Source organism: Taeniopygia guttata, chromosome 11 (assembly GCF_048771995.1).
Source record: "Taeniopygia guttata chromosome 11, bTaeGut7.mat, whole genome shotgun sequence".
NCBI lineage: Eukaryota > Metazoa > Chordata > Aves > Passeriformes > Estrildidae > Taeniopygia > Taeniopygia guttata.
The window spans coordinates 17,544,257-17,554,000 of NC_133036.1; the positions used below are offsets into that span (position 1 = coordinate 17,544,257).

Sequence of the window (9,744 nt, forward strand, 5' to 3'; positions counted from 1 at the left end):
ATCCATGCAGAGCTGTCCTCTGATAGACAACTCACCTCCTGTGCCACACCTTTTGTCACACTCCAGGCACAGAAAGGTGTTTTGTCTTTGGTTAACCCCAGGGAAGTTTTTCTCAGCCCATTTCTTCATCTTGGTAAAGCAGATCAGCTATTCCACATGGTGTGGTGTAATCCACCAGCTTGCTGAGGGTTTTGTCTGAACAAACAGGTCACTGCTGACTGCTTAGATGACAGCAGCCCTTTGTAGGATGGACTCCTGAGGAAGAGAACTCCTGACCAGCAGCTGGACTCTGAACCAGCTCCTGGTAGTTAGATGCCATAAGATCCATATTTCCTTAAGGTACCAGCATAGGAGACAGCTCAGGAGAACCTCATGGAATTAATTACTTGTGCTTCCATGGATTTCCCCAGTCCCCATTCCCCACATACAAAAAACTCTCTACGGGTGAGGAGACCAAGCTGTAGCTTTAGAGACATGAACAGTTTGGGAGTGGGGAAAAAATATATACAATATTTCATTCAGAAGCACCAAGTCAGATGTCCACAAACAAGAGGAATTAGGCTTCAAGTGATATCCTGCAAAGGTGTTGACACACACTATGCCTTGACAGCCCAGCTGGTAAATGTGGATGTCATTCAATGCTCTGATTTTCCCAATGAATGGCATGCCAAACTCTCACTAGAATAAGAAATTGTACACCAAATGTCAATCATTCATTATTTTCTAACTCTCTAAAGAGTATTTTTCATTCAGTTTGGCATTTAGAAAGGAAAAATCTCACCATGCCTCTATGAATGAAAATTCTGTACCTTCATATCAAGGCAAGGCTGACACAATGTGTGCAGCCAGGCTTCTCTGAGGGATGGCCATGTGCAGGATATGGAAATGGGAATGCTGTGAAGGAAAACAAAAGCCTCATTAATGTGCTATTGAATTGAACAAAGAAATGAAAATGAAACCTAGACTATGTTCTTATTTTTCCCTGTTCATTTTTATTTTCTAGATTATCAGCCTTGGAGGGAGAAGGAAAAAAAGCAAGTGCAGAAATACCTCCAAATGGCATAATCAATAACTCAAAGTGACTGGGATGAATAATGCAGTATCTTGCCTAGATTTTACATCTGTTATAAGCTGCTTAAGTAATGTATTCTGAAGTATAGAAGGACAATCACAATGTCTGTGTGCATGTTAGTGAGGGGATGTTAGAAAATAGAAAGAACACATAAGAGTTGCAGGGGAAATTTAACATCTAAAAATAGTAGGGTCTCCAATTTTCTTAGTTTGAGGGACATTGTTTAAACTAATTGAAGTGACTTTTGATATCAATTTATTAGACTCCTTCAGTTCTTGCTGACCTGCTGCAACAACACAGAATCTTCCTTCCACCCACAATAAAGTTCAACCACCCAAGCAATTACTCAAATAGACCAAAACTAGAGCATATGTGAAATATTTTCAAGAAAATAAATCTTTCTAAGAAAATATTTTATATATTTTCAACAATTGTACTTATTTCAATGTTATTATTTAAATCAGGTTTAGTTTAAAACTGTAGTTCAGTTATCAATATGAATATTAGTAAGAACTTAGAGCAGAACAAACGTTGTGTTTGACCTATTTTTTTGTTCTTTTTAAAATTATGAACAACAGCCAGTTGTACTCTGCAGAGGAACAGTCACCCAAAGCCCTTTGTGAAGTGAATTTTAGCTTACGTGTTTGTGTCATGTTTTTTGGTTTCCACTCCTGGAAGCAGCAGCATTTAAAATAATTCAGATGGGAGCAGAGAAAAGCAAACAGGCAGCCCAGGTGAAGGGAAGGCCAGAGCAGGGGAAGGTGCCTGTCCTGCTGTTTGCTCCCTGGGATTTCAGCCTCCCCAAAAGGCAGAGCTGAGCTCCTCCCTGAGCCAGCACTGTCCTGGAAGGTGAGCTAAGGACATCTGCTGCCCCAGGCAGGAGCACTCAGCACAACTGTGCCTTGAGAAATGTCAGCAGATAAGGGATGAATGAAGGTCTGTGTCACCTTCCTTGTGCAAGGGCTTGGAGCAGTCAAGAACTCAGAGAAAAGGCATTTATTTTTCCCCCTGTTGTGTGTTAAACTGTTGCTTCTTGTGGGGGGCATGATGAAGAGCCATCAGCTCTGTCATAGACCTTTTTAATTAAAGTATTATGGATATGATCCAGCACACTAATATACTATTTTCACCCAAATCAGTGGTTATCTCAGCATAATACAATACCAGAATAATCTCCAGCCTCTTCTGTTCACAGTGAACATACAAATAATCCAAGTCAGTGTCTGTACAGACACAAGGACTCATCACATCCTGATTTTAACAGCAGCCATTTGACTATTTCCATTTTCACCATGCCCAAGAATCCATAGAACTCTAAGAATATTTCCAAGGCAGCATATGAAGGGATAAATAAAAAAATTAAAAAAAAAAAAAAGAAGAAGCAGGGGATTATTTGGGCTCAAATAGATTTTAGAAAATATACTTTTTTCTCATGGAGAGAGGAAAATAATCCAACAACTTGTTTTTGCCCTAAATGCAACATTCTCCTCCTAAAATAATGTATTGGAGTGATAGCTTGAGTAAAGCTTAAAAAAAAAGGGAAGAAAAAAAAAACAGAAGGAAAAGACAAAGGAAAAAAAAAAAAAAAAAAAAAAAGACTAAGATTCCCAGTAATTCCAGGGAAGTTACTTATCCAATTATACATACAATCATGCATGGCTAAAGCACACAGGTGCACAGGGAGCCCCCAGCTATCTCTGCTGCCAGGAGAAAATGGTATTCTTAAGGGAAATCTTTCAGTTCTTCCTGAATCTCCATGAACACCAAAGCCAACAGTGAGAACCAAACAATCAGAAAGCTCACCTGGAGCTGCTCCTGCCTCTGCACCACCTGCAGGATGGGTCATTCCCTGAGAGCTGGAATTCCCTGGGAAACCGGCTGAGATTCTTCCAGGACTGAGGATGTGCCAAATTTTCCATATTCCTGATGAATTCTGCAGCAGCTCAGCTCCTGGACACTGAAGGGATTATTCTGCAACATCTCCATCCAGGACCCTGAGTGCTGACAACCATTTTCCCTTTTCTTTGCAATTATTAACAAATGTGACCAAATCTGTGAGCAGGCAACCAACACAGTCCATTCTTTTCAAATACAGGATCTGGGGTGATTAAAGGAAAAAGAAATATATAAACAGCAAGCTTAGTTCTCAGTTTAGTGACCTATTTTTGTACCACTCATTTAAGACATAACCCCCTGTACCAACAAATCCAATTTTCCCTCATCAGCTAACCCAGAGAACAAAGCAGATGGATTCACAGTCAGGCACAAGAACTTGTCATTACAGAACATAAGATGCCCTTCACAGAATTAACTTGTGAAAATGCAGCAATGAGCTGTTCCTGGAGAGCTTTCTGGGAGCTCCCTCTCATCCACCCCATTGCCCAGAGCCTGAGGAAAGCCCCGTAACTCACCTGCGTCCATGCCCCCATCATTATGGGATCAGCCTCAGCCACAAACATTAATTCTGAGATTTATGGGCTGCAGGGCCAGAAAGAACTGCTGGGGCAGCCCACACTGACCTTCCTCACCACGCAGACCAATAATTTTTGCATCAAGTCTGTCAGTTCTGCTGAGCTATAAAATCTCTCTCAGAACATTGTTTAGCCTTCATTAAAAGATTGCAGCTGATAGAAATTCTAATCTGTCAGAAAATATTTAAAACAGTCCCTCTGTTTCCACTCTGAATTGGTCTGGGTTTGGCTTCCACTCACTGTAACTCAGACTTTTCACAAATTAAAGAGCAATCAGAAAATTTTTAGACATCAAGACAAGATAACTCGCCTTTTGAAAAAAAGTTAAACAGTTTGGCCTTTTCTTACCTTCCTTGCTGTGATCTATTTTATCAGTTTTCTGAACAGGCTTCTCCTTCAAATGTTTGCTGAGCTTTTACAATTTTTTTATTTCTTCTTTCCAATTTTATTTCTTTTTTAATATTTGCCAATATTCAAAAATCATTGTCTCCCTAGGTCCACATACAGTGGAAATAAAATTGCTTTACTCCATAAATATTCACTATAAAATTAGCGTAAGACACAATATTTGCTCTTGTGAGGAAAAGATCTGTTATGTCCAATTTTCAAATACAAAAATATAGACATAAAAGTGCTTTGAGTAACATCATAAAGGAAGCATGTGGCAGAATAGGGACTTAAACACCTACCCAGCTCCAGCATAGCCATAAAGACAAGATTATCCTACCCCTTAATTAAGCACAGAACAATTTCCAGCACTTAGAAAAGCAGATTAATGCAAGTTCTTAAGCCTGTTTGTGTCTTCTAATATTAATTATGATCAGCAGTTATGTTATTTATGACTTTTAACATACTGTGTGTTGTGTATACCAATTTTCTCTATGAAAGAAAGATGCTGCTCAATTTCTGAAATATTCTGTACAAAAAAAAAAGTCGAAGAAGGAATTGTGCTTTAATTTCTTTTCTGCACTTCAGAGAAACACAAACCCACACTTGCCCTGGCAAGTGGCACTGTTCTCCTGGCACCAGAGCAGTGCTTCTTTCTGGCACTCTAGGTTCAGAGTCTGTCACCTCCAGGCTGAGGTGACACAGGATTTCTCCAATGCTCTGGCAACCTCCTGGCTCCAGCACCCCAAAGGCTGCGAGTTCTCTGCTGTTAGTGGCTGCTGCAGCTATTTAAAAATGACAGAGGACTTACAGTCTGATGTGATGGATAACAGAAACCAGCTCAAGAAATGATCCTGCATATATCATATTATTTTTTTATTTTATTATTTCATTTTGCATTAAATATAATCCTTTTTTTAAATTTTATTTTATTTTTTGTAGCAATTTGCTCGTTGCCAGAAATAGAAATGTTCAGTGCCCTATACCAAAGCAGAGGAATTGTGTTTCCTGTGACAGTGAGCACTTATAAAACACAACTGCTCGTGATCAGAAAGACTTCCATGGTGATGCTGAGACACTGGAAACAGGAGAGCAGAGCAATTTTGTTCTCATTGTTCTAGGGTCACACTATTCTCTCAAAAAAAAGGGAGATGCATCGTGGCAGAAATGATAGATGGATCATCTTCCCCCTCTCCCCTGACCTTCTGCAGACTCCTCCACCTTTTCAATTTCTCGTCCCTCTGTGCAAATTATCTCCAGCAATGCAAGGCTTGCTTCTGTTACACCCTGATAATGAGCATTTAAAAAGTAGCTTTTCTTAGGAAAAGTTACTCACACTCATGCTTTCCAATTATTCTCATACTTAAGACTGAATTTTTACTTATTTTCAAAGGTTTATCTACAATGTGTTGAAGTGATTTTAATTATTCTATTTTATTAACATCCAGTATGCCCATACAGTGCATTAATCCTTATACTGCCACAAAGGCAAAAAAGAACTATAATAGTGATTTTGGATTTATTCCAAATTTAGTGGCTAAGATTTCAGCTCGAACAGGAGTGCACTTTTATTTTTTATTACCTTTTTTTTTTTTTTTTTTTTTTTTTAACTGAGATATAAAAGGAATAGCTTCTGTGGCAGCTCAGGCAGTTTCCTTATGTACAAGTTAAAAATTGCTGTATCATGTGTGCCACTGGTAAGTCCCAGGTGAAGGACAATGCACGGGGTTAAACCTCATGGCTTTTACTCAGCTTTTACTTTTTGGGACAAAAATTATCTGGACAGTGAGAACATTAAACCATCATAAGAAGCAGGTTGTCCAGAGACAGAATAAATATTTTGTATTCAAATTTAATTTTTGAAATATGGTTATTGGGAGTATCTTGCAAGGATTTTAAGGCTCAAATGTAGGCAGATGGATGAAGAGAGCCACATTTGGGGCCAGAAGGAAACTGAATGGACAAAAAGGCACAGCAAGCCAGAGTCCATGGGGGGAGAGGGAGCAGGTCAGCCAAGACTTCCTCCACAAACCCACGTCCTTTCTAGTTGAATTCCCATTATTAGCTCCTTCCAAAAATCCAAATCCTTTTCTTGGAGTTCAACTTTTCTTTAAACCTTTTTTGGTTTTGATTTTTAATGCTTTCACTAAAAAAAATTTTATGTCTAGTCAGCACAGGAAGTTGTCCTCCCACTTTCTGTTCAGTGTTTAGACATAACTGAGCTGCCTAACAAATTTTAAATGACTGTGCTGGAGAAAAGATGAAATTATATTATTCCCATTTTCAATCTTGTAAGGAGGAAATGAGTAACAAAAAATCAGAGACTATAGGAAAAGAGTCTGAATTCCTCATTATGTGCATCTTTTTTACACTGATGGTGTTTTAAATTTACTTCACAAGACATATTTCTAAATTACAGAAGCAGACTTCCATCCTTAAAAGGAAATGTTAAAGTTAAAATTTTCTTAGTGGGATAATTAAATTCAAATAAAGACTGAAAGGGTGGTTGTTTTTTTTTTTAATTGCAAGAATATTTTTTATAACTTTTTAAAAGGATAACTAAGTCTGTAAGAACTAAAAAAGGTTTCTTATCCAAATGCAATCCTTTAAAAATGGAATAAAAACAGAGGTACCATGGGACAAGTCTCATTTTCCGACCTATATTTAGCCTGGAAAACATCAAAATGCAATTTAAAAAAAAAGACAAAAAATTCCAGCATTTTTATGAATAATTTGTACCTACTAGAGGATAAAACTTCATTGTCTACTACTGATTGTTCCTTTCATTCTGGTCAAGAGAAAAACAAAGCAAACAAAACAAAACAAAAGAATGAATCTTGTTTGTATTTCTGTTCTCCCTCATGAAGGTAGATCTGGTTTGCAAAAAAACACCCTTGTCCCAGCATTGTCCTTCAAAGCCTGGGTGAAACTTCCCCAGGTTTGTGCAGCTCTGTTCCTGGTGAAATGACCCTGCAGGCAGCAAAGGAAACTCAAGAAACATTTTTAAGTCAATAACACATTGAACATGATAAATACATAAGAAATATGGCTAATCTAAGCCATGAAATATTTGATTTCATCCACAAAAGTTATCACAATGAGTAGGAATTGAACTATTTTATGGGTGTTTCAATGTATTAAAATTAATCTTAGACAAGATGCTGCAATATGTCAAAACAGAAGGGACAGTGATGCATTAATTTATTAATGCACTCAACAATGAAAGGGATACTGGTGCTGAATTTTCATATTATATTTTGCATCTCAACATATATTTACACTATTCCACTGTTCAACTATCCAAATCAGACTTTCAATAAATAACTACCTTCAATTAGCTTTGATATTGCCGTTTAGTGCTGAATAAGATGTGCATTTATATGCAAATGAAATTCCTTACTTAAAATTTTCCTTAAAATCACTTTGCTTTGGGATAATTGTAGGGCATGAGACAGAGAGATCCCTGTTCATTTTTCCCATTCTTTGCAGTGCATGGCAAACATCCTAAAAATAAAGTTTTGTTGTTAGTGTTATGATTTGAGAGGTTATTTCATATCAAGGTAAACATTTTTACTGTTCATCAAAGATTTCATCTTCTGTAGGTCATAGAAACACTTTTATTGTCCAATTTTTGATAGAAAGGTAAATTATTCTGTGGCACACAAGATTTTTTTTTCCCATTCCTCAGCCATCACCTCTTTGGTGGATTCTCTCTGCAGTGCTGCCAGTGCAGGGCACTGAGGAGGTGCAGCTGAGCACTGCTGAAGAGCCTCACAAAGAGGAAATTCTGAGCTCTTGGGAAGTGAGAAAGAGCAGAAGGAGAGCAACAGTCCATCAGGAAATCCCTCACTGAGCCTTTCCTGTGTGAGCAATCACCACAGCTCCACCTCACTGCCCAGAGTTTTGAAAGAAAAAAAAAAAAAAAAAAAAAGTGTGGTCCCAGGACACACACCTGAGGGTTTAAACTGGGATTTCTCTATCACAGCTGTGTGAGCCACAACAATTTGCAGCAGTTTGAGACCAGTGCTCAAGCCAGAGACTGACACTGACATTTTCCTTTCAATTAATTAATTTCTATTTCCCTTCCTGCATCTTTCTTCTCCCTGTACATAGAAAATGGAAGTGGTTTCCTCATGAAAACTTGAGTCTGGCTCTGCAGTGAGACAAATCTGAGGCTTTTTCAGGAGTGTTTGGGGGTGTGTATGTCCCTGTACATACACATGAGTGTATGTTTAAAATTAGCAGATTATTCCAGATTCAGTGAAGGGGTAACAGTCACACAGAAATATGAAAGCCTCACTTTATTCATACCTAATTCAGAGAAAACTCTTAAACTTTGATCTGCTACAGCCCACTAAATTGATATCATCATTAATCCCTGATTGTCCCCCTACCTTAACTGGAAATCCTCTCCTTTAGTTTTCAGCAAAACTTTTGTCAAGACTATAAAATCCAAATTATTTAAAGGAGAGCTTATCAATCACCATGGTTTTGATGAGAAAACATTCTTGATCAGACCTAGTCACATTTTTTTTTCCTTTGCCATCTGCCTGTATCCATCTGTTATCTGTTTTAAGATTAAAAGTGATTTAGGATGGGGAGTGTCTTATTAATTTTTTGTTTGTAGAACACCTAGCACAGGAGGGTCATGGTCCAAGCCAGAAGGAGGCTGCCATTTCTCCTCAATTCAGATAAATAAATGCAATAATCAGCACCAACAAGATCCCTGGCAGATAAGTTCAGAAGGAAGGCAGTGTGGCAGAATTTCCTATAGTCTCTTCCCTAAAAACTGCATATTCTAGTCCTGGTCATGAAATTAAATCCTGACAATGGATTTGGATCCAGTTTGGTCCTGGGTCTGAATGCAAAGTACTTCAAAGTAATTATTTGCTGTGATTTTTTTTCCCTAATGTCAACAACATTTTCATTTTGGGCAAAAGGCTTTGCAGAGATGTCCATGCCTCTGGTCTCATCCTTCACTCAGACATCTCTTTTGGGGGGTTGGCAGTAATTCTGTGTTTGCTTTGTCCCTTTCCTGAAGAAGCTTCATCTTTCCTATTCCTCAGAGCAGCTGAACACGGGATAATTCCTTTCCAGGAGGTGCACTGCTGGTTTAAAGCAGCCTGCAGGGAGTGTGGGGTGTTCACCCTGCCCTGCACTGACCCTGCACGTTCCCCACTCCAGGGGAGGAATTGCTTTGGTGACTCTGCTGGAACATGCAGCAATCCTGACTAATTCCAGCTCCACACTCCTTTATTAAGTGTTTTGTTTTGCTCGACCTCACATCATGGGATCATCTTGTCTACCTCTGACTTTTTCATTACCTTCCATTACCTCTCATTTCAGCTTTCCCTGCATTGCTCTGTCATCTTCAGAGACTTGCACTCATAACACTCAGAATAATTAAGTGATCTGCATAGCAATAATCCTGGTGCCCTCTGCAAAAATGCCCTCTCACCAGCTTTTAACTGAGAATGACCAGAATGCAGCCCTGAAGGTAGCTAAGTGAGCAGCTCCAGCTCTGAAAGTCTCTCCTGGAATCTCAAAAGGTTTAAGCCAGGATGGATGTCAATATTTTCAGGGAGTGTACACGAGCAAGTTGCCTGCCAGAAGATGGCTATTTGCTGTTGCAATCCTGCAAAAGGATGGAAGGGAATTTTTGCCTCATGTTTTCTTCATCTTTCCTACATCTGTCTTGGCATATAAGTCAAGATTTCATGTCATACTCTCATTTGTTTTTCCTACTATTGTTCTCAGTCTCTTCCCAGAAGAATCACACTTAACTGATATTTATTGTTTCAGAAGGAAAGGAAA

The 9,744-nt window shown here is 38.6% G+C and overlaps 1 long non-coding RNA gene across 2 annotated transcripts in view; it reads right to left on the reverse strand.

Moving 5' to 3' along the window:
- LOC121470584 (uncharacterized) overlaps nt 1–5,487 on the reverse strand; it is a 55,957-nt gene extending 50,470 nt beyond the window's left edge. The window contains exons 1-2 of one of the 2 annotated variants that reach the window (XR_012057729.1): nt 3,484–5,487; nt 2,876–3,170 (exon numbers count right to left, since the gene is read on the reverse strand). This is a non-coding gene — a long non-coding RNA (uncharacterized lncRNA). The remainder of the gene's footprint in view (nt 1–2,875; nt 3,171–3,483) is intronic. The other variant, XR_005981651.2, reaches the window with a different exon arrangement.
- Nucleotides 5,488–9,744: the final 4,257 nt, after the last annotated feature.